Source organism: Parasteatoda tepidariorum, chromosome 8, assembly GCF_043381705.1.
Source record: "Parasteatoda tepidariorum isolate YZ-2023 chromosome 8, CAS_Ptep_4.0, whole genome shotgun sequence".
NCBI lineage: Eukaryota > Metazoa > Arthropoda > Arachnida > Araneae > Theridiidae > Parasteatoda > Parasteatoda tepidariorum.
Genome location: NC_092211.1, coordinates 17,078,957 through 17,104,896, shown reverse-complemented (window position 1 = coordinate 17,104,896; position 25,940 = coordinate 17,078,957). Strand labels below are relative to the sequence as shown.

The 25,940-nt window shown below is 30.9% G+C and overlaps 1 long non-coding RNA gene across 1 annotated transcript; it reads left to right on the top strand.

Annotated features, from left to right (window-relative positions):
- The first annotated feature begins 13,880 nt into the window (after nucleotides 1-13,880).
- On the top strand, nucleotides 13,881-24,177 carry LOC139426312 (uncharacterized). The gene is made up of 3 exons (XR_011637550.1): nucleotides 13,881-14,008; nucleotides 21,882-22,071; nucleotides 23,533-24,177. It is a non-coding gene; the product is annotated as an uncharacterized lncRNA (long non-coding RNA).
- The last annotated feature ends 1,763 nt before the right edge of the window (nucleotides 24,178-25,940 follow it).

Sequence of the window (25,940 nt, the reverse complement as noted above, 5' to 3'; positions counted from 1 at the left end):
CCATTGTGCAGCTCCAGTGCGACGTAAATGAACTACAACAACAGCAACAAAATTTTAATTTATTAAGCGTAATTTTTTTTATTTTTGACATAAAATAATTCTAGTACAATAAATAATCTTTCTTCTGTTAATATATTCACAACTAATGAACTTTATTTATGAATTCGTGCAATAGCATTCAAAGATGGAGGGATGTCCCGGGCAAATCCCTTTATTTTACTAAACTTTAAAATGCAAAATAATCAAAGAAAGGCGTAAAAAAGGCGTCGATCAAAAAAAAAAATTAAATAAATAAAAAAATATTGCTAATAAAGTAAATATTTACAAAAATACACACTTTAAATCCGTACTTTAAATCAGATTTTTGTATAAATGTAAACAGAAATTATTCCATGGTAAAAAATTTATTAATTCAAAGAAATTATTTTTAATTTATTTCTAAACTGTTAAGCATATTTAAATTTATTTGAAATCTCTCTCTCTTTGAATTTGAGAAATCTGATTCCCTGATTGTTACGTTCAATTATTAGACTTTTCACTTATTTAGATATTCATTTATTCATAGATTTCTTCATTTAAATAATTTTAAAATAAGAATTCGCAATGAAATGAAATTATTTACGGTTGTGTTATTTTCATTTATTGCTACTGAATGCACGTGGTCAGGGAACTTGTTACTTTTTAAAGTAATCCTTTTTTTATTTTTATTATTCTCACAATCCTTATTCTAAGCAAAATGCATTTAAAAAGATAAATTCACTTCCTCAAAAATGCTTTTTTCCTTACTCGAACTATAAAAAATTTTAAGTAGTTGATTTTGCATAATTTTTTTTTAACGTTAATTTTGATAAACCATTTACTTCAAAACTCTTGAAATGCTATTGAAAAGATTAAATACACTTTCGGGCATAAGTTTAGAAATTAAGCTTAAGTGCTTTCTTTGAAATATTTTAGAGAACATTCAATATTTTTATACGCAATTGAGACATATAATGAAACTTTCTTTTCATCAGGAATTAAATTTAAAGTAATTTATCACAACTCCAAAATACATCAAATTGCTCCAGTAAAATTTATTTCTATGGTTAAAAAATCCTAATTTCTTAGATAAAATAATTTTTTTAGCTTCTTCTTTTTACCTTAATCAAGGTTTCAGGAAAGTTTCTAGATAAAAAAAAATAAGGTTTTTAGAAAAAGAAGCTTTTAAACTAAAACTTCTTTCCCATTAGTTTGTTGACTGGTAAATATAGCCTCGACATGATTTATTATATAAAATTTTATAAATGTGTTTTTTAAGCTATAAATGCGTACACCTACTCTACTTAAGAAAGTCTGTTTTTACTGGATAAAAAGTAAGGACTTCACAACCACAAGGTACTCTCCCAATTTAACCCTTCATGTCAGTTGAACCCTTCGTCAGTTACGTCGTTGTTTGTAAATAATTTTTTTTTTATTTCCTATGAACTGCATCTTTCCGATGAGCAGACCTAGTGCCTTCTCCAGAAGTGGTATCCACTCTTTCAGGACCACCACAATGGGTGAGATACCGTTGGCCATATTAATTTGGACGTCTAGTTTCTGCCACACTAGATGGCAGCACCGAGGCTCTATTTGGAGGCTAAAGTGCACTAGGAATTTAATTTTGCCGAAATGCCGAGAGCCAATAAGGCACTCCAGGGATCTTTTACATGCCGCATAATCATACGACATGGCCGCTGAGGATTTTCTGTATCCCGAAAATCCAGTGTCTGGGCCAGGGATCGAACCCGCAGACGACAAACCAACTGCGCCACCCAGCCACTGTTTGTAAATAATATTAGGGAGATTTCGCAAGTTTACGTTAGCTTCTGCACGCTCAAGAACGTAAGATTTCTAGTAATTGTGCATGCGCCCGTGAAAAAATATCAAACTTACGTAAGCGAAAATAAGAGATTTTGCAAAATTCCTTAAGTTAAAATCGGTTACGTAGTGGAATATTATGTTAACTTTGACCACAAAATCAAGACAAACATTTACAATGTATATAGTCTATTTCTCTAAAGCAGTGTCACACGATTTAAGGTGCTTTGCTCTATGTAAAACTGTAACTAGATCTGGTAATAGAAGAATTGGTTGGTTCTAATGCCGCTTGCCACCCGGGCAAGCCTACTTGGTGAAACCGAGCAAATTTAAGGTAGAGTGTGCGATTCTTGCTTTTCAGTGGCGCCATCTATGGCCAAGAATTCGACTTCTGCGACATCATACGTCAGACTTGTTTATAAGGTGGACTCATTCATACATCCATTCATTCATCCACAGATCGTAATTTTGACCAGGATCACAGAATGATCGATCTCCAATCCAGTACCCCCAGATGTATTGATTTGTTATGGGAACATGGAGGACTTTGTGACTCGACAGAATTTTAGCTTGCATCAGTCGCCAAGTACACGGGGAGTCTTCGGCCGGCGGGTTCGAACCCACGAACTCTCCGACATGGGCCCAGCGCCGTACCGACCAGGCTATCCCGGCCTAGTAGAAAAATTTGGCCGATTATAAATTTTAATGAATTCAGCGATAAAAAAATGCAGCTTATTATTGTTATCTATTAATATTTAAAAAAAATATTATTGAACTTCTATTGAATTTTTAAATTTAACTAAATTATATAGTTAAAATAAATATAATTCATAATTTTGTAATAGCGAAAATTTATTTAGTTTCTCAAGGAACTAGTGCAATCAGACAACCATAATGTTAAACAAAAACAAATGCAATTACTTTTTATTGAATGAACTAATTGTAGTGAGATCACGCGCTTTATTTCCAAATTTCATCAGTACATTTCTTCAAATTCGTATTCCGTGTCCATGCTTTTAGTTCGAAGGTACGTATGAGCAGCAAACAACATTTAACAGCTACAAACAGCGTGCTTATAGCTTTGTCTTTGTAGCGTAAATGAAGCCAACATAACGTAAAGATACGTAGCATCCAAAATAATTGCGAGCATGCGCAGTTGCTTCAATCTTGCTTACGGGAGCGTACAGAAGCCAACGCAAATTTGTAAAATCTCCCTAATATTTGTTTCAGTAATATTTTACATGATTGACATAGAGTAAACAATTTTATATTTTTACTGGAATTGTTTATCTTGCGCAAATATTCATCTGTTTTCAATCAAGCGATTTTCACTCCATTTTCATTTCAGTTAGCTTAAGTAGTTGATGTGATAACAATAAGACAAAGAAGCTGCTACCACAGTCCGAACGAATCACAAACAATATCTTCAATTTGTTTAGCTAGCTGATATTACTTTAGAGTTAGATCCGAAAATGTAAGTTCATCGTAGTATCGGAAAATTGCAAGTGATGTTGTGTGTTTCAATCAATTTTATTGATATGATAAGCGAGTTTTTGGAAAGAGGCTGTTGAGTTCGAGATTATTTAGGTAGTTTTTGAGTTTCCTGTTCTGGCAACCTCTTCTTCTTTTTGTGTATATTTTGATGTAAATAAAGTAAGTTTCAGTTTGTTCTATGTGATACTTTCAGTCTAATTTACTCTCTACAAACCCTATTAGAGGCTTTTGATTTGAAATAACTGTTTAAGTATGTTTTTGATAGTCTTACTTTTGCTGCGTGTAGGTATAACGCACACATTCTTTTTTCTCAAAATTTTATTACCCATTGAGAAAATGGGTCTTGTTCTTATGTTTTTCCTATCCGCAGATTTCTCAACTAGATCAACTTTATCAACCAGATCAACTTCAACACCGTATTCATAGATAGAGAGCTGTAAGAGTCATAAAAAATCTGGCTAATAAAAAAACTAGCGTAACAAGATCAAATTAAAAAAAAAGCAGACGCTAATCTTGGAACTTCTTGGAGTTGATAGTTTTCCAAACCAAGTTTTTTTTTAATTTTCACAAGAGGGCAAATTCAATGTTTTTTTCATGAAACTGGTTTAAAATATATTAATTCACATAATAAGCTATATTGATTTAAAGTTTTATCATTAATTTACTCATAATTACTGTTTTGGTGGCGATATTAGTATAAATATGAATATTGACGAATGAAAAGAATTTTTTTACTTGAAACGTATATTGGCTGGAATTGAAAACCAATGTAGCCCATCTGGCGACAAAAAAGGCAGGCATCACTTTATGCAGTTTCTGCAACCCTTGACTTTTAAGAAATGTTGTAGCGTTTTTGAAAGTCTATTCAGAAAAAAAAATTGATCAATGAGTAAATATTGAGCGCAATAAGGACATTGCAATTTTTTGTGTGAATATTACTACCGATATTGACTTCAAAAACTTTTCATAATATTTTACTATTTATAATAACTTACTTTCAAAAACATCAAAAAGAGTAAACTTTTCTTCGCCTTTCGAAACATTCTTTCAATATTTTTTTCAGTATTTCAACCAAACTCAAGTGATTAGGGAAACATCAACAATTTCTTTAAGTAGCTAAATTTTTAATTTCCTCTAATTAATTACTTTCTTTCTCAAATGCTTATAATCCGGATATACTGACAGTTAAAACCTGTAATTAGAGTCCCCTCGGAGCCCATTAGTAATTTGTTTTAAAACACTGTGAAGTAGGAAAAAGACCATAAACTGAGTCTAAAAATATCACAGCGTCTGACAGGCTAATATTATACCACCGCAGTGAAAGAGGGGAAATATTTTCGTTCTTCATTGATTTTATAATCAAAGATTGTTTTAATGTTGTAACTTCGAAATCATTAAGTTTTTCTTGATTATACATCACGTCAAAGATTTGGGAGGGAATATATTTATTCTTCTGCAAGAAAAATATTATTAATATAAATTAGAGGATGTTGTTCAATAAATTGTAAAAGATTAATAAAATAATGCATAAGGAAAAAAAATTTGAAGAATAATGTGAATTGGAAGAAATAAAACTATATAATAATGACTCCAAGATATTTATTTAAAATGGAAGATTTTTGAAAAAATAACATAAACTCGAATAAATTAAAGAATAATGCAAATGATTGGAAAATGAAAATATTAATGTAGACTTGCAAGAAGTTTAATGAATTAAAAAATTTAAAAAGAAATAAATTAGAAGAAATAAATTAGTAGAAATAAATTAGCAGAAAAAAACGTAAATTAGAAGAACTTAAAAGGATAACATACTAAAAGAATAATAGGTATAGATTGTGTGAATTAGAAGATAGTAGAAATAAAATATGAACTAGAAAGTATTTAAAAAATAATATAATCTTGAAGAAATTATAATTAGTTATTAAATTAGCAGAAAAAACGTAAATTAGAAGAAATTAAAATGATAGCATAATAAAAGAATAATAGGTATAGATTGTGTGAATTAGAAGATAGTAGAAATATATGGACTAGAAAGTATTTAAAAAATAATATAATCTTGAAGAAATTATAAAAATAATATAAATGTTAAATAGAGAATGATCTAAACTTCAGAGAAATTTCGGGAATAATATAAACTAGAAGAAAAATGAAAGAATGATACTAATTAGAAGAAATTAAAAGAATACTATTATCTAGAAGATATACCTTAGCATATAAACAAGAAATTATTAGAAAAATAATTTTAACGATAAAATAATAAGAGGAACAAGCAAAAAATTTAATGAATAATAAAGTTTATGAAAAAAGATTAAAAAAATGATATTTATTACAATAAACGAAAAAAAAATTAAATAGTGGAAGTTTAAGGAACGATTTAATTTAGATGTAATTTAATTGAAATTGAGAAAGAGAATAATATTTAGAAAAAAAATTACAAGACTATTAACTTAAAGAAATTTGTGTTAGAAATTAAATTGTGTTCCACTTATTACATTTGAAAATTATTATAATTTCATTCCCAATCACGAAATTTGTTGAGGACAAAATTGAATGACACGAAATGAAACAAATAAATCAAATACACTTAATTTAGGAATATTTAGTACAGCCGTAATAGTAAAGTCGTCTCTGCGCAGCGGCACCGCGCATGACAGGTATAACATATTATACCACCGCAGAAAAGAGGATATATTTTCGTTCTTCATTGGTTCTACAATCAAAGACTGTTTTGCAGTCCCTTCAAAATCATTAAGCTTTTTTCGATTATGGATCACGTTAAAGATTTGAGAACAAATGTAATAATTCTTCTGCAAGAAAAATATTATTCATTGAAATTAGAAGATGTATTAATAAGTTAGTTTAATAAGTTAGAAAAATATTACAAAAATAATGCATACGAGAAAAAAATGTAAAGAATAATATAAATTTAAAGAAAAATAAACAGAATAATAATAATAATTCCTAGATAGTTATTTAATTTCGAATACATAAGAAAATATCATAAACTCGAAGAAATTTAAAAAACAAAATGTTTGAAAAATAGAAAGAATATCTGAAATTTAATGAATAGAATTAATTTGAAAAAAAAAGCAAGAATTATAAAAAATAAAAGAAATTAAAAGAGCAACTAGGTTTAAATTACATAAACTTGGAAATATTAGGAAAATAATAAGAACTGGAAGATGTTTGAAAAATAATATAAGCTAGAAGAAATTAGAAAATTAATATAAACTATTGAAAAAAAGTTAGAAGTTAATATAAATAATCGAGAAATTTAGTGAATAATAAAAATTAGGAAAAAAATAAATAATTTTTTTTTCTAATTTCTTTTATTTTGAGCAAAATTGAACTGATAGATAAATGTTAGGGTACAAGCAAATAATACTTGAAGACGTTCCATTGTGTTATCAAACTCAAATTCAAACTCAATTGTGTTATCAATTCCTAAGAAGCTCTGTAGACACTCTGCAATTTATAATTTAGGATCTTTAACATATTTTTGTTTGTTGTTGTGTTGTCGCTTCTGTTGTTTCTTATGCCACTTGCCAAGACTAGCAAGTCTGCCCTGAGAAAACAAGCGAATTTAAGGCAGTGGGGTGTGTTTCTTGTTTTTCAGTGGCGCCATCTATAGTCAAGAATATGACACGATGAGCCACGCACACGTCGTCACAGCCCATTTATACTCCATTCACTCATCCACAGATCGTAATTTTGACCTAGGCTAGAGAACGGCCAATCTCCAATTCAGTACTCCCAGAGGTATTGATTTGTTATGAGAACTTGGAGGACTTTGTAACTCCAGCAGATTTAACGTGCGAATGTCACCACATGCACATACACAGAGATTCTACAGCAGGCGAGATTCGAAGTCACTATCTCACGAACGCGAGCCCAATGTCCTACCAACCAGGCTATCTCAGTTACTTTTATTTGTTTCATTTCTATTTTCTATCTATGTAACAAGGATACTGGGGATATCGGTTTCGTGCCAATCGCTTAAAAACGCTCGAGTTTTAACCCACCGTAACCCTGTATGCATCTTAGTGGCATCAATCTCTGATTTTTGGAATGTGTCATTCCTATTGAAAGGGGTTGATAAGCAACTTTTCGTATAGAGCATAACAGTCAGCATATACACCGAAGAGCCATTACATTATGACCACCCTTCATCTATAACAATGGGTTCACCCAGGTTTTCATGGTTTCCTTCCCAGGAACAATGTTTTCATGGGGCACATTAGGACCCATAATCCTCAAAGAACAATCCCGGACTTCAGTAAGCTACTTGAACATAGTTGTAGACCAGGTTCACCCATTCATGCAACAGTTTTTCCTGCTGGGCATGGTGTTTACCAACAGGATAATGCACCATGTCATAAGGGTCGAATCGTCGAGGAACATTCCAGTGACTTTCAAGTCATGTCTTGGCCCCCAAATTCACCTTATCTTAATCCAATAGAGCATTTGAGGTCCTACTTGGAATACCAAATTCGTGCTGCCACGCTACCCCCTCGCAATGTGATGGAATTGCAGAACCAGTTGGTGAGCGCTTGGCACCAGATATCTCAGACTACCTATCAGCACCTTGTGGAATCAATACCACGTCGGGTGCTAGCAGTTTTGAGGACTAAAGGTGGTCCTGCATGTTTTTAGCAGGGTGGTCATAATGTAATGACTCTTCGGTGTATATGTGTGAACAAACAAGTAAAACAAGTAAATAAAAAAATCAATATATCGATATTTATACTTAGAAAGTTAAAAAGCTTTTTGCTTCATTTTAACGAATTGTTGAATCATGATTGGATTACTTTAATTTCTTTACAGATTACCATTAATATAAATTCATAAGCTGTTCCACGATTTCTTTCTCTAAGACAATTAAATAAAATGAGCAATTAAGCAATGAATAATTAAACTTATTATCCCAGTGAGGCATTGCATACATTAGGTCGTCAAGTGTTGCTAATTTGCTAAAGTATAAAGTATTACTTATAAAACGTATCGTAATTGTACCACTACTAAGGTACTATTCCTTTAGGACATTTACTTCTGCATAATTAAAATCCAAAGCGAAGATGTCTCGCCTACGTTTTATATAGATAGTGTGAAGGAAAATACGATAATTTATCGAGATTCTGAGATGTGATGAGAAAATTGCTTTGATTTATTGGAAATGTGACAAGGAGATAGAGGCAAGAACACTCAATAAGCTGTCATTTTCGGTAATAGGCAGCAAGATAAATACTTACCAGTGAGTGCGATTTATTGGTCAATTGCCTTCTCAAGAAATCCATAACTTTTCCGACTTCATTGATATATCTATAGGCTAGACTGTCATTCTTTTTCGTTAGAATGAGAACATATTTTCGCTCAAAAAATACTTCGATAATGTCCGAATCTTTTACTTTAAGAAAAATAGAAGAAAAGCAACATTGGAGCGTCTTAAACTCGAAGAAAGATTTTAAACTATAAATACTATTTTGTTGAAAAGAACGAACTTGGCTTTAAAACGGGAAAAGCTCACTGCTGGGCATTAAAATTTCTGTTCTAGGTAAGAATGCCAATTGCAGAATAGCATTAGGTAGAAGTGTAAATTGCAAATTAGCACGAACATTATGATGAAAAGTGCAAGTGTATTTCTAGGAAATTGATGCGCATAGATCATAAAAACCAATGCCAAAAGTTGTAATATGTAGCAGAAATAACAATATTTATTCTCCTGGACAAGGTTTTAAAGCAAAGATTGTGTGGCATTTAAGGAGACCTCATGCAATATGGCCTCTAGACAAGGCCAGCTGTTGTAAGAAGTCTCAGTGGCAATGAGTCCATCGCTCTATAACTAATAATTACGTTGTCAAATGTTCAAGGATCTGGAGAACGTGCTGGTGGCGACAGCTGTAAGCAATGCTTTGACGCAAAAAAAGTCAGGCACGGGAAACAAGGTGTGATTGAAAAATAGCGTTATAGAGGCCTCAAAGATGAGGGCCATAGGTCTTAACGCGTCTGAAATGTAGCGTTAGTGTTCAAAATGTCAATAATGTAGGTGATCTACTCAGGTATTTCATAGTACCTGATTTATTAATTGTGAATGATAAACTAATGTATCGTTGTCGAATGCAAATTGGTAATATGCAATGCACTTGACATGGAAATGGTATCATGTCTGGCGTTTGTCTGTAATAATACGGCGTACGTCCATTGATGGGTTTATTTCGGTTATTCATCCCAGCATTAATGAAAATGCTTTTATCTGGGATTCAGCGCTAAGAGTAGCCGAAGAGTTGGTTGCCAAGTTGGTAATCCATACTGCTGCAAACCATGTGGAGTTTTTTTTAGCACAAATTAGTCTTCAAAAAGTTTCCATTTCCATAGTCGTCATTCCATAGTCGTCATGATATGTAGTGGTTGCAACTATAAGTTGTTACTTGTTTAAACTATATTCAATTGAATATTTCTGTATATATGAAAAACAAAATTGTAATCCCCTTTCTTTTGAAATTTTAATAATTGCCAGTGATCAAGCACGTTCCTGGGGTTGAGATTGGCTGGAATAGTGGCCAGACGCGGATTATACGGGTAAGGGTTTTACTAACCTAGGTACGTATCCGCGTCTGGAAGGAAAGAAAGTGATTGCAGCTATTTCTGGAGTAAAGATAGACTGAAGTTTTTTTAAAGTTAACTAGACAAAAAAGGTTTACGAATAAAGTATGTCTGATCATTTTCCAAAAGATTCAAAGGTGGAATACACTTTTCGATCAATTCTCATATTTTTTTTAATCGTGTCCATGGACAATTAAATGGCCTCGTGTACCTTCAAAACTGCATCCGCAAGCTCCAATGCAGCATTACTGTAGAGGATCTCACGAAGTTCTGAAGCTAGTGGCACCATACCCAGTTGTAAAACATATGGGGTAAGGGCTGGGCACTCGAGAATGTGATCCGGGGTAAGTTGGATATCGGTGCAGTTCTTGCAGGGAGTATGAGTTCTTATTTTGCCGGAAAGAATTTTCATCCCTTTAAAGTGGTTTGTTCTTAGTCTTGTAATTGTTGATGTTAAGATTCTGGAACAATCAATGTCAGTAATGAGGGGTTTCCTGAAGGAATGGGCAGAAATCTGTGTCTTGCAACTGCATTTGCGTCCGCAAGCGTGATGATGATGCAAGGTTGGTCAGCACCTCTGCCTTCCTTAGCCAAGGAATCCGCACACCCGTTTCCCTCAATATTCAGGTGCGCCGGTATCCATTGCAGTAAGCAGGATTTCCCATTGCCGTGCAAGCCTTCAAGTAGGACATTTATAGCAGAGGTGACGTTGGTTTCACCGTTGTTGATTGCCTCTAAGGCCGCTTTTGAGTCAGAGAAGATTACCAATCCCTCAGTTGGGTCTGAAATCTCCTGATTGGTCACATAAAATGTGAGTGCCTACTTAATAATTCTCATAACTTAATTCTCTAAACAGATCCTTCAATCATTGGTTACATTTAAAACAATAACTTTTGTGATTTTTTTAATCCATTTGTTGCCTCTGAAGCTTGTTAGTCGCTAATGTACACAGAATCCAGCTAATCTGTAGATTGACTTATTTGCTCCGTTAAAATGAGTATTCAAGAGTTTTCCACTACTTTCCTAAGTAGCGTGCACATTGGCGGTTTCTCCATCGTTAAAGTTGTCTTGATAAAATTTGCATCGCTTGATACCAACCAATTTGTTAATTGTTTGAATGTATTTATTGATTTGATACTTCAGATATTTAAAAAAAAATAATAATAAATGCAGATGCGTTAATTTCCTTCATTTTAATAAAATTGTAAACCATTTGATTCTTGGTATTACTGTTTTTAAAGTGATTGATTATTGATTCCATCAGCAAAAGTGGTGATTGTATGAATGCAGTCATTTTTTTATATCAAAAAATAAATAAATCACATTCTGTTAATTTAAGCGAACGAAGTGTTGCTGCTACTCTATCATAGACCTAATTTTCATTTTCATAAGCACTTCGTAGTTACTTTAAGGATTTGCAAATTACCTAAGTAATTTAGAAACAAAGCACTTTTTGATACTTCAGCAGATCACCCTAGTTAATTTGGTTATTACTAGATAATTTGTTGATCAATTAATTTCCAAATTTTAGCGGTAAAACACAAACTATGTTCATTTCTTATTTTGATATTTATTGATGCAATGCTAAATGTATTAGATATTCTTAATCTACATCGAAAATGCAGAAGCTTTTCTTTCCTAATTTGCTAAGGCGCTTATTCAAGCATGTTACAATGTAAATATAAACATTCACTGAAGAATCAATTCTGCGTAATAGTTCCAATAAATCATTTCGATAAATAACGTAAATAAATTTCTCCATTTTATGATTCATTTCCCTAAAAGCGAATAGCTATAGAATATTTTCATAAACACCTCACGATTGATTTTATTTATGTTCCGAGAAGAAAATTGCATAAAATAAATGGTTTCTGCGTGTATTCATGTGGAAAATCAACACATATATCGTTTGTTACCAAAATAAATTGTATATGTTCGTCTGCGAAGTGATTTGAATTGCAAAGTAAGGGAAAATTTATATCGATAATCTTATTTTTCGTAAGGAGAGAATTCAGAAGCAAAAAATTAAATGAACTGTAAGGAAATTTAAATTATATCAAAATTATGACATATTCTTATGCATTTTAAGTTGACGAATGTATCTTGTTCCAAGCTTTTTGGTAAATTTTCAATGAATTAATTTTCCTTTTCTAGTATGTGCCTAACCCCAATTTATTTTTTTTAAAAAATATTTTCCTACAAAATTCTAGATGATATGTGATTAATTGCTCTGATATTTTAGATATAATTCAGTTTATGTAAGAATTCAAACCTTATGAAATGGAAAATCATCATTATATACCTTTTGTAAATGTATTTAGACAACGAATTCTACATAGGATATGATTAATTGCTCTGATATTTCAGTTCTGTATGAAAATGTCACAACTTACAGAATAGAAAATGATTTGCATTCTCATTTTGAAAATGTACTTGCCCAACAAATTCTATAAAATTCTAATTGATATGATTAATTGCCCTGATATTATAAATATGATTCACTTTTAAATAAAAATTCAGAACTAATGTAATTAAAAAAAATTTGGTGAGCTTATTTTGTATAAATATTAAATCAGAGAATTCTATGAAATTTGAAATGATAAGATTTATTGCTCTAATGCTTTAATTGCCAAAAGTCCCGCTATGGGAGCAAATACTCTTTATTTTTCCTTCATATCTTACTAAAAATTTTATTAATCCATCACTAAAAATTAACTATGATTATTTTATTTTAATTTATATGATAATCAAAAGTCTTTATATGGCATTCAAATCTTATAATGAAACTAGGCATACTAAGATAATTTTGTTTCTATTCTCTTTTTTTTACACAGTTAATTAAGCTATTTTTGTCTTTAATTTTATTTTATTTTATAACCGTCGTAGAACAACCGGCTCAATATTTGAGTTTTCGACTCAATATTTGAGTTTCGACGCTCATCTCCTTAGTCTTGTAATTTTGAACCCAATATGGAAGGCAAGAGTTATTAATTATATTAAAATTACTTAAGGTAAAATATTAAAAGAAATCAAACTTAATAAAATAAAATGTTAAAATTAAATGTTTCGTCACTCTGTTGATAGATAGGGGTAGGTGTTTTATTTACATCACAGTAGAGTTGCACAATGGGTTATTTCATAATCGTCGTTGAACAGCCGACCCAATTTTTGGGTTTACGACTAATAATGTTCAACTACGTAGGCTTGCAATTTTGAACACAATCCGGAAGACAAGGGAGCTCATGGATTAACTATTGAGAGAAACTTGTCTTTGTGGAGGACTTTTCCCGCATTTGTGTTGCATGGAGAGGAAAACTGCAAAAACCTCCCACTGTTAGCATGACAGCAAGGCAACTCCAAAGAATATTTTACATCTGCACTGGTGTCGGTACGAGCCGAGTGCGTTATTCGCTTAGATAATCCATAGTGTTACGGTGGTTTAAAGACACAAACTACTACTTATAAATTTAACTCGTGATCGTTTTGTTGTCGAATTCATTTACATACTTTAACTATTTAAAATACTTAAATTAATAATGCTTTAATCAAATACAAATTTAAATAACAAATTAAATTAATTAAAAGTCTTTGATTAGTAGCAAATAAACTAATTGGCATGGAGAGAACTTACCCATACTGATGTTCATAGTGGAAATTGGTGAACCTCTAATGACTCGGTTCTACTCTTTCTACTACTCTCTTTTTGTTGTCTTTTTTTTAATCTTTTATACTAAACTTTTTGCTCGATAAAACTATTGCTAAATTCTGGAAAGGTCACATAAGAGATCAAACTTGGACTATAAACTTGTGATTAACCCTTTCCGACACGTATTTCTTAACTTTAACCAAGAGTGTTTATTTGTATTTGCTTAAGTTCTATGTACTAATGGAAGTTTCCACAGTATTTTCAATCTAATCCATTATTTTGCAATTTACGATAAATCTATTTTAAATGTTTTATTGCGATTCTGAATTAAGTGACGATAAGCGTCACATTTTCAACAAAAGCAGTAGTAGAAAGAGTAGAACCGAGTCATTAGAGGTTCACCAATTTCCACTATGAACATCAGTATGGGTAAGTTCTCTCCATGCTAATTAGTTTATTTGTTACTAATCAAGGCCTTTTAGTTAATTTAATTTGTTATTTAAATTTGTATTAGATTAAAGCATTATTAATTTAAGTATTTTAAATAGTTAAAGTATGTAAATGAATTCGACAATATATGCATAAAATAAACGATCACTGGTTAAAATAGATAGTCGCAGTTAGTGTCTCAAAACCACCGTAACAATAGCTTGGATTTGTACCAGGGTCAGATCATAAGAAAGCGAGCGCTCTCCCCTGAGCCACCATGACTTTTCGTCGACAATTGCTGAAAATCTTTAGAATTAAGCCTCCTTAAATACCTGACAAAAGCTGATTCAAAAAGAATATTAATTACAAGTATGTGATAATGATCTCCCTGGTCCTCAATTCCTCTGTGGAAGCTTAGGTGGGGAGTATAGACTAATCTCTTATCTCTTCTCTATCTCTATCGACTACTTCTCTTATCTCTTTCTTTCTCTTTCAACACAGTGAGTGTGAAGACACAAGCATTGAATGTGGTTATAATGGGATTGCCTAAATATCTTTACCTCTCTGATAGTTTTGGAAAGGAAAGTGAATTTTAAGAAGATAATGGGCTCCTCGATAATTATGAAACTGTTTTCTCATCAAGTATTTATTTTCCTGTCGAATTAATTTCGCCAAACAGGAAAAATCATCAGCCATCACCTGCCAAAATCAATTATTGATGTGAGATTCGATGGAATAAACCGTTTTGTTGGAAGTGAATATAAACAAACAAGATACAAATTAATTTGAAAAAAATGTTTGTGTATAAATACTCAGTTGCGGTGTATTAAATGCAAAAGTAGGTACACATAAAGTGCTTACACTTCTACCATATAAAATATAAATTTTGAAAAAAACAAGTAGAAAGTAAAATAGTAAGTTTTTCTTTTCGATACTTTTTTATGATTAATTTTTTTATTTTCTTATTTATGACGAGAAAATTCTTATCTAATGCTACAATGCATCAAAAAAAAATGGACTACCTGAATAATTTTTGACTTAATTATCGGATCATCTCCTTAAAGGACTCAATCTTAAAGATTCTAGAGAGTAACATCAAATATGCTAATTAATTAATGAAGATGATATTTGAAGCTGAGAATCAGACTCAAGAGCGTACTTTCTCTGAATAACATACAATTTTTTTTTGACGGCTTTGGATGTCTGACCTCTAAAATCACCGTAATCTCCAAAATATGGTCCCCATTCTTCCAAATTTTCGATCCCTTAACGTTACATTTATTTTTCTCGTATTTCGTCATGTTTGAAGTTTTCTTAAGCGAGTTGAACAATTTTTGCCCGCAAATGTAAAAAAAACGTTTATCAAAAGGCGATTTCATGCAAAAATAAATTTCCGTAAGTGTTTAATATTTTAAACAATTTATTTTATAACAGTCGAAAAATTTTGAATGGTAAAGTATGCAATAAAATAAAATACATAATTTTAAGTGGCAGAAGACATAATTTTAAGTGGCATAAAATTGGAGCGAAATCGATGAAATGTTCCTAACAAATCGAATTTCCAAAAGTTTTTTTGTTTAAAACTCGATTTTTCAGGAACTATTAAACCAATTTCTTTAACAACATTTTGTATTTTTCCGTTTAAAATAACATACTTTAAAATGATGTAAAAAATTGTATACTTTACAATTAAAAATTTTTTCGACTATTATTAAATAAAATAATAGAGGGTTAGTAATAGTTAAGGTATCTCCTCCAAACCATTATGATTGAGTCCTAGAACGTCGAAATCCGATAATTAAATCAAAAGTTATTCCGGGTAATCATTTTTTTAAAAATTTAATCCATTATCTATTTATTTATTTATTTTCCAAACTGTACATAATAGTGTGAGATGTTTCACCCACAGTTGAAGAATAGAAGGGAATGGGAGAAATATCTGACTATCTTTCGGCGCCTCCGATCCGTTTTGGAAAAAAAAATTATTTACCTTTAGTGAAAACTCATTTATTCTGCCTTGAATTTTATCAAATGCAATAATTTTGAAAAGTTTACAAATAATATTGTCATTTGACAAAGTCTAATGGGTTGACCTGAAAAGAACCACTCGAACAGAAGTGGCTACTTAAATAAAATAAATAACCGCAGACTCCTATTCCCATCTTTTTTTCTTTAAAAAAAAATATTTCTGTACTGTGCATCAAATTTTCTTGTACGAAGAAGTCAATTCAGTATGTTTAACTAAATATTGCCACATATTTATGTTATTTTTATTGATGAATAAAATTTTATAGCCCTAGATTATTTGTATAACGTGAATCTTTTAAAAAATATAATTCAATCTAAGCAGCAAAAAAAGGGTCAAAAGTAGCTATTAAATGAATAGAACCTATCGGTCTTGGTAATGGACTCATTACCTACCGGCCTGTGTAGGAGGCAGAGAACTGTCCTTGCATCAGAAAGATCCTAGGTTCGAATCCCGGGCAAGGCATGGATGTTTCTATCTCTCTCTGTGTGTTCTATGTCCTATCTCTTTTGTATGTAAATGTGACCCGCCCTATAAACGGGTTTGTGGTTGTGTGAATGGTGTGGCAGAAGTCGAATTCCTGGCCATAGATGGCGCCACTGAAAAACAGGAACACTCGCACCCCTACTGCCTAAGCAGGCATACAACAAAAAATGGACTCATTAGGTTTGAGGAGAAAGTGGCTACTAACTTATTAGAGTCGACCGGATATTGCTTACTAACTGAAATTTTAAATTTTCAGTTCTAACTAATGGGCTAAGGGAAAAAAAATTCTGTTGTTCATAGCCAGGGGAGACTGGCGTCAATTGTAAAATTTTTACTTAACAATTTTTAACAAACAAAAAATCCAATATTATTAGTATTAATTGACAGACGAGTAAAGTAGACTATCCTCTACTAGAAAAGGAAATAAATACCTTATTTTAAATGTTATTATATTAGTTATTAACAATTTTTGACAGTCGTGCACTTGTTACAATTGTCCCCACTTACGGGGTCAATTGTAACAGTTCATAAATTCAACTAAAACATAGTTAATTATACATATTATCATAGTTGTGATATATTTTTTTATTGATCAAAATAGTAGTGATATTTTAGGAGTAAAAATAATAATGAGCAGAGACCTAAAGGGTTAAACTTTTAACTTTAAGGGGTTAAAAATTTTAATTTATGCTGTGAAAGGTGACAAATAAAATAATGCACATGCAACATAATATAAATGATATAGGAAACTATTGGTGGTTCTTAAAGAGTTAAGTAATGGTTTGTAAACATAAGATTATTTATTTTCAGCTGTTACAATCGTCCCTTTACTTATTGTTACAATCGTCCCCAAGACGCCATTTCAGCTTCATTTGTTAAAAACAATGCTAGTTAATTAACAAAACTAATCTTTTTTTTAAATGTTAATTAAGGTGTCCACTTACATATTCGGTTAATAATTTTTATTTGTTTAAACAAAATTACTTTGTTACAATATAATATTCTAATACCAAAAAAAGTACTTACGTAGTAACTCCTTCAAAAGTACATAAAAATGGTTGCCAGTAGGGGTGTACATGTAAATTTATTAAGTACACCTTGTGCGCCACCTAGGAGCCAAATCTGGAGCCTGACACTCGAAATTTTTGCTCTGTTACAATCGTATCCTGTTACATTTGACTCCAATCTCCCCTATAATTTCTGACTTCAAATAATGACTGTTAAATATCTGTTTTAACACCATCAAAAACTTCAAAAGGTGTTATTTAATATTCACGTTTAATTTTTCATAGTTCTACATGTTTTCATAAGTTTTTGACGTTTGTCATGCCCCCAATCCGAAAATTGGTTTCTTTAAGTGTGAGTGGGATCTAATCTTAGATTAGATGAAAAATCGCGGTACAATTGCATGCATCATTAAAATAGCAAATAAATTTTCGACTGTTACTGGCTTCAGGTACTGAACTCCAGCTCAAATGTGAGCACTCTAGCTACTCGGAAAACCCTTTTATTCCCAAGACTTAAAGCAGCACTATTCTGTTTTTTCTTTTTCAGAATAACTTTTTGTAGGTGAATTCCTATTATTCGCCTCCAATTTTTTCTTTAACTATTTGACGCTCTAAACTATGTCAGTTAAAGTCAATGGAATATTTCAAAATATTCCTTTCTCCATAAATCAACAAAATTTTATTGGCATATATTAAAATACATGTTAAAAAGTATTAAAATTATTAGTTTATTAAAAAATAAATGTAAATTTATTAAAAATATTAAATATATATATACATTAAAAATAAATAAATGATTTTTTTTACAATTCTAAATTTAAATTTTCAATTCAAGCCACATAATTGTGAGAAATTACCAAGTTCGTTAAAATTTTACAAAGTTATTTTTTATATTGTTGGTTGCTCAATTTCCATTAGTTAAATCTATTTTTCAGTTGCCTATCACAACAATTAAAAATAAAAAATAAGACAACAATAAAGCATTTTTTAAAATAACGACACGAAACTGTTAACAATGATGATTTTCTCAAGTTGTAACAATGCTAACAATTTATATCAATTGTTAAAATAGCGATGTTCCAAAAAAAGTATCATTCTTGATTGAACTGCTATAAAAAGAGGTTTGATTAAGTGCTTTGAGATATTTCAAAATGCCTTTTGGTGTAAAAAAGTGGATAAGAAAGCAAATGTAAGTCAAATTATTACTTAATTAATCATTTATTAGGATATTAATTTGAATTAGAGTCAAATAAGTTAATAATGAAAAGTTAATAAATATAATAAAAAAAGTTAAACTGTACGCTTAATGAGTGTTTAGTACCTATTATAATAATTTTGTTCTACAATATTATATCTGTGATTTGGATTTAGAGTTACCTATATTTTGCTACTATAAATAAAGTATAAAAAATGGTTATATTTAAGTATGCTTTTTTTAGAAAAAATACTTTTGACGATTGTCTGATTAACTCTCCAAAAATAATTAGGTTACAATCATTTTACTGAAATTTATTTTTAATCGCAGTACCTGATTTTCTTAAATGTGGCGATAAAATAACAATAACTAATGTGTATAATCAAGAGGCTATTTGATTTGGTGACAATTTTTAGGAATAGTTTACTATCGGGGGAACCTCTCATTTTTTTGCGATTTGCAAACAAACGGATATATATAAATGTAAAAAAAAACAGGAACCAATCCCATAACGGTTAACAAAAACTGCGGTAACTCGAAGGTGACGTCATTAGAAGCAGATGCAGCGAAGTATATTTGGTAACAAGAAATGAGATTTCAGCAAAATTGAACTAAAATTATCGCCAAATCAAGATTAATACCCCCGATTTTACACTAGAGATCAATTTTCGTTAAATTTTATCGAAACTCCTTTTTTGGTTACCAAGTTATCTTTGCTGTCTTTATTTTTACTCACGTCACCTTCGGATTACTGCAAGTTTTATTTACCGTTATCACGAAATACAAGTGAGGCCGCCGAGGTTAGTAAACTATTACCATATCGACTATAAATTTTGATTTATATATACCAGCTAGCATCGATGCTATATATACAAACATGTTTAGTAAAATGTTTCAGTGTATGTTACTGAATTCTCACGAATTCAGCGATATCTTCACTTGATGAGCAAAAGAACGTAACATTTAGTGCTAAGCTCTGTCTATAGCATTATATTCAGTACCAGTATCGAAGTGAAAGATGTTTTAGTGCCTCAGTGAAGGCCTGGTTTCTTAGGACAGGTCGGTGTTACAAAACGTCAGCTTGAAGCGAGGGCTAACCCCTGATTAGGAAATTTGTGAGTTAGACAGCATACGTCATCGAACGCTCAGTTTGAACGACGACTGACGTCCGAATCAGCTGCAGTTGCATTACAACGTAACGTTAACGACAAAAGTAATGGCGGACAACATCCAACAGAGCATTGAAATCAATCAAGATTTCGATTTTAACATTAAGCATAGCTTCTTCTTCCTCTTCTTCATTTAGCTAAGCTATAATGTGTTTTTTCTTGAACAAAGTCATTATTTGTTCTCTGAAGCACTGGTCGACAGTAACAAAATCAATACAAATTCAAAATAAATACTTGTTTAGGGTATTTACGCATGTGCAATGCGAAATAATGTCTGCGTTGGACCAACTGCTCACGCTGAGCTAAACAAAACAGTATTTCGTTGGAGGCAGCGGTGCGTCAACTTCCCGCTGACGTCCAGAGAAGGCGTTTGTCTGAAGAAACCAGGGCATAAGGCACTCTAAATCAAGTCTAAAGAAGATAATAGGCTGGTTATATTCCAGTCGTAATCTGCTTTAAGTATGTGACATATTGCCGGGGTCATACGGATGACGACTTTAAGATTGTACTTACCAATTTAAACTGGATTATTCAACTAAAATTTGAAACCAACAATAACAGGGTTCCATTTAGTTCACGAAATAATTGGTGTCTCTTTTATTTCTATACTTAATTATTCATTTGTACTAAATTGTATAGTCTCTTTCAGTCGCAGCTAACTGCGTTTTCTGTAGTATCTTTCAGCATAATGCTTAGTTTTAAATAGGATTCTTTTAGACATACTCACTCTTTTTGCCCTCTTGCCTCCAATGTACGTTATTATTTCATTTGCATTCGTTGTAGTTGGATACCTGCAAATAAAGTGGTAGTCGTGCTATTTATGAATTCAGAAGCCAATCGAGATGAACACACAAGCGTGACGCCACTTGGAATATCCAATTAAATCTGATTTTAATCACATGGTTAGGCATAATCATTAAAATTTTTCTCGAGTTGCAAGCACCCGATTACAGCCTGCTTTAATTATTGCGGCAAATACAGAAAGAAAATGCTTCAATATTTACATTTTAAAAATGATAATTTATATGCTAAATTTACAATAATAAACACGCAGGAAAAGTTAGTAATAAAATTTAGATGGCCCTTCAAATAATTTCTCTTAAATCGAAAGAATAAAGTATAAACGAATCACATTGAAAATTCCTTCCTTCAACTCAAAATTTGCAAAATAATGATTCCGAATCTCAGCACCCGATAACCTTTGAATACAAAAGGTGTTCCGTTATGACTGCCCTCAATGTACATTTTCAGAGTCCTCACTGAAAATGAAGTACAAAAATGTACGAGAAAAAACCTAAAATTTACCTTAATATAATGAATCACCATTAAAAATAGGGTGGGGACTAATAACTTAGAAAATATGTTTCATCAACGCTTGAAGAGGCTTCTATTAATTAATGTTCCCTTCATAGCTGTTTCCAATGGCAATCAAACATATTTTGATTTTTTAGGTACATTTCCCTTGATAGTAATTTTCAGATTTCCGAAATGCTTTTCTTTTTACTTCAATTTTAGACCTCTAATGTATGTATATTTTTACTTTGTTTCTGACAACGATTTTAAAAATATATAGTAAGGAGAGAGTGATGAGGGATAACACAGTATTTTTAGATCCTATATCAGTAATGGAATGACAAATTCCCACTTTAAGAATCGAAAATTAGAAAAACTAAAAAAAAAAATTATCAAAAAACTATCAAATCGAAAAACTAAATAAATGTTTTAAAATCTGAAGAATTATTCGTAAGCTTTAAAGCAAAATTTAAGAAAGAAGGGTATTTGAAAAGGTATTTTGATTGAAAAAGCATTTGAAAATGTTGAGGTTTGCATTACCCATAAGACTTGGCTCTGTAGTTAAAATGATTTTTTATGATTATTTTTTTAATTTCTCCATAACATTTATTTAAGACAGTAAAGCGTGAAATCATAGTTTTATTGGATAAAATGGATGATTAGGGCCCATGTTCTGTTATTTTAATTTTTCTTTTAGAGTCAACGTCAAAAGATCTGGCGTTAAAAAGTATGGCTATTTGGTGGAAGATGATGTGATTGAGAAAAAGAAGGGAAAGCCCTTCAACCACAAATCTTTTTTTAAAGATGTTGTGTTGGACAACTATGATGTGATTAAACCCTTCGTGGGAAGAATTGGATCAGAATATCTGGATCTCAATTTGGCTCAGGTAATTTAATATTGCTTGCTTGCATCCTTAATGCTTATTTTATATGTAATTTATTTTTATTTCTCTATTCCATTTTTATAAATTCAATTAAATAACGGCAAAAATTTTGTATTCTACTTATATGCGTGCATGTAACTAACCATCTTTAAGCCAGCTAGAATCGTATCATTAAAAAACATAAGTCTTCGTAGGGCTAGTGTAGAAACATGGTAATAAGGATAGTGAGGTTTGTTTGATTTCAAAGTTAGCAGCTTCAGTTTTTTTTTCACTTTTAAATAGCAATGATACCAGATCGATATAAATAAATTGAAAGATCCTCATAACACTGACCCAATAAGAGTTCGATTTTGTTTTTTTTTTCTTTGTAAAAAGGTAAGCAAAAACAGTGTTGTGCTCAATATTGATAGAGTAGAAGGGGTCTTAATTTTGAGATTATGATGCCAAATTTTTAAGAAATAGGAAAAGTTGTAGCTCTTCTAATCATTAATCTTTCATTTTAATTCAGAAAAAAGTATTTTTCAAATCTCAAGAGATAAGATAGTTACCAAACTTTTTTCGTCAGTATCTAGCTAAACTACCTGGACTACATTTCACTACATATCTAAAGTTAAAAATTCTATTTGCAAGAAAAAATGAAAAATTCAAAAAAATTATCAAATAAACCAAATTGATTTTCAAATGCATCAAAATCATGCGTTCAAAATGGTCTTTTTAGTATAGTGAAGTAGTATACTTTAAATATATTCTCCTATTACAATTTAGAATTTTATTTGGGGTATGTCAACATTTATTCTTCTACAAGGCTTATACAGAAATTAATTTCATTTCAGCCAACCTTTTATTAATTCCTCATTTAAAAGTTCAATATAGATTTTTTTAGAGGAAATAGTATAAATATTGCTAGCCTAACCTATGGGGGAGGGTCAACACAAATTTTTTTCAAAATTCCTCACTAGCAAAATGATTTTCAGAAAAATTAGTTGAAATTTTTTAACTATTTATAATTCCCTTAGCACTAAAAATCAAGTTTTTAAAGCAATGATAAAGTGCCTATTTCTATTCTATAAATAGACCAATAGGTAAAGAGAGTCTCTTGGAAATATACAAACAAAAGCTATTGAGTTTTTAAAATTTTACTTTTTTTAAATTTGCTTACATATTTTTTGCATTTTAAAAGTCTATTATTAACTGAATTTAAATTTTTTAATTAACGTAGATCTACTTCAAACTGAATTTTATTTCTTTCTAAATTGACGCAGATGTACTTAGCTTTATATTTTTGTGACAATTAGGCTATATTCAGAAAATACGAGAATGTGATATGCTGTTACATTTCGTTTCTTGTTTTCAATATCTTTGCTTAAGAACTTTTTCATTTAAGCCATTTTTTCATTATATTAGTAATATATGATCTGTGAATTGATGTTCAACAATTTTAATATATTATTTACTTTTCTACAGCCAGAAAATCTGGATGCAGCCTTCTCCGGTGATCCTAATGACACTGGCGATTCCGAGATCAGAAATGATCCAACTAATTGTAAGGACTAAATTGTCCATACTTTGAACGTCACAACTTTCTGGACATTTTCAACAGAAATGTGACGAATTTGACGCATAATTTTTGAGTGACATGAGCCCCTTAGTGAATGGACTCTTTCCTTGAAATGGAAAACTTTCCCGACTGTGCCAGAAAAACTTAAAGTTATTGAAGGACTGGCGATTATAGTGTGAAATGAGTCCCAAAAAGGCGAACTCTTTTTGTGTGATATGAGCCCCTGAAAGGGTGGACTCTTTGTGTGTGATATGAGCCCCTGAAAGGGTGAACTCTTTGAGTGATATGAGCCCCTAAAAGGGTGGACTTTTTTGTGTGATATGAGCCCCTAAAAGGGTGAACTCTTTTTGTGTGACAAGAGCCCCTAACAGGGTGGACTCTTTTTTTGAAAATGAAAACTTTCCCGACTATGACATAAAATTTCAAAAATATTGAACGAATATTGACTAATGTGTGATATGAGCCCCTGAAAGGGTAGACTCTTTTTTAGAAACTGAGAACTTTCCCGACTATGTCATAAAAACTCAAAGATATTGAATGAGTATTGATTATAATGTGATATAAGTATAATAATGGTAAAAAAAATAGAAAAAAAAATAAATAAAATAAAAAAAAAAACAAAAAACAATGTTTCATTATTGATCTGCTTTATGTATTGCTTCACATAGCATAAAAACCTAATGCTTTCCTTCGACAATCTTTTAAGGTAATAAAAGTTTACTCTTGTATTTAATACTTGAGTTGAATTCTCAAAATGATATCTTTAAAATTCTATAAAAACAATTGGGTATAATATAAAAAAAACACAACTACTTCCACTTAGTAGGAATAACATTTACCATGACGCAATGCTAAATTCTATGCCACTAACCACATAAATGCCACTATCCACATAAATCAATTATTAATCAAAAATCGAATATCAATTACTTTTCTTTACAATGCAATAAAATCTGGAGAGCAGCTTGGCTTGAAGTTAGGCTCGCAGAAAATGCCGTTCATGGGTTAAATTTAGTAGGAATAACACAACCTGTGACGCAGGCTATAGTATACCCAATTGCAAACATTTTAAGGTTATTATTATTTTGTGGATTAACCCATTTCTACACTGGCGTCAAACTGATGTCATGTCTGTTAGCATAAATTTTTAATATTTTTTGTACTACATGGCTGAAATTTCTGTATGATACTTATGGTAGATATGTATTATGTAGTACACTTTTTTATACATGCTTTTACCTTTTTACTATTAGGACACCAAACGAAAAATATATAAAATATTTCTAAAGCGTGTTAAACTATATGATGTACCTCGATAATTTTCTAGTTAAAATCAATTAGAATTATACAGTTTCCTGAATTTTGGTTAAATTGGCTTGTCTCTTACATTATCTGATAACGACACTACAATTTTAATAACAGATATGGCAAATTGGATAACAGACATGACATTATTAACAAAATTATTTTTTTCATAATTTAAATTTGCATACTATTAAAAGCAAGCTCAAATTTTGATAATGACCCTAATAGAAATTTCATTTCAGTACAAAATAAAAGCCCGTTCAAAATTAAAGAAAAAGGAATATAATAATATTGTACATGATTCAAGTAGTTTGAATAAGATCAGTTCTCAATTATTTTCGGAAAACAGTCTCAGGAGCAAAAAGGATAAATGTATGATCAGATCTCGGAGAGATTCCATTTTTAGAAACAATCAACGTAGGAAATGTATCAATCAAAAGTTCAATCACAAAAGTAAACATTTTCAAAAAGGTTCAAATTAGAGTTTTAACAAATAGGGAGAACATTAAATTGGAAATCCAGAAAACAGCGTTATTTAGCAAGGAACTAAATAGAAACAAACATTGCATAATCAATGTCAATGAGAAGTGATATGGATGTTCATATATTGTTGAGATATTGACGACATATATTGTTCAATATATGTAGTTCTATTTTATTGTATTTTTAAAGAAAAGTTCCAAACATTCGAACCTAAAAACTTGATAAAAATAATAAATTTTCACTTAGACATTAGCCTATAAGTCGAAACATGACTAAATTTACACAAAAACTACGGGCAACGTTTCAAAGAGTTCTATGATAAGCGTTTTTTAGTAATGTGTGTTAGCGTAAAGAAATTTTTTCAAAAATAGAGATTTTCAGAAAATGAACCTTAAATGCAAAAAAATTCTGAAAACAAAAAGTGATTAATTATTCAAAAGCTAATTTCTGAAAATTAATTATATTTGTCCTAAAAATATAATTTATTCAAATAAAAAGGATTGTTTATTTTTTAATATAGTTTTGT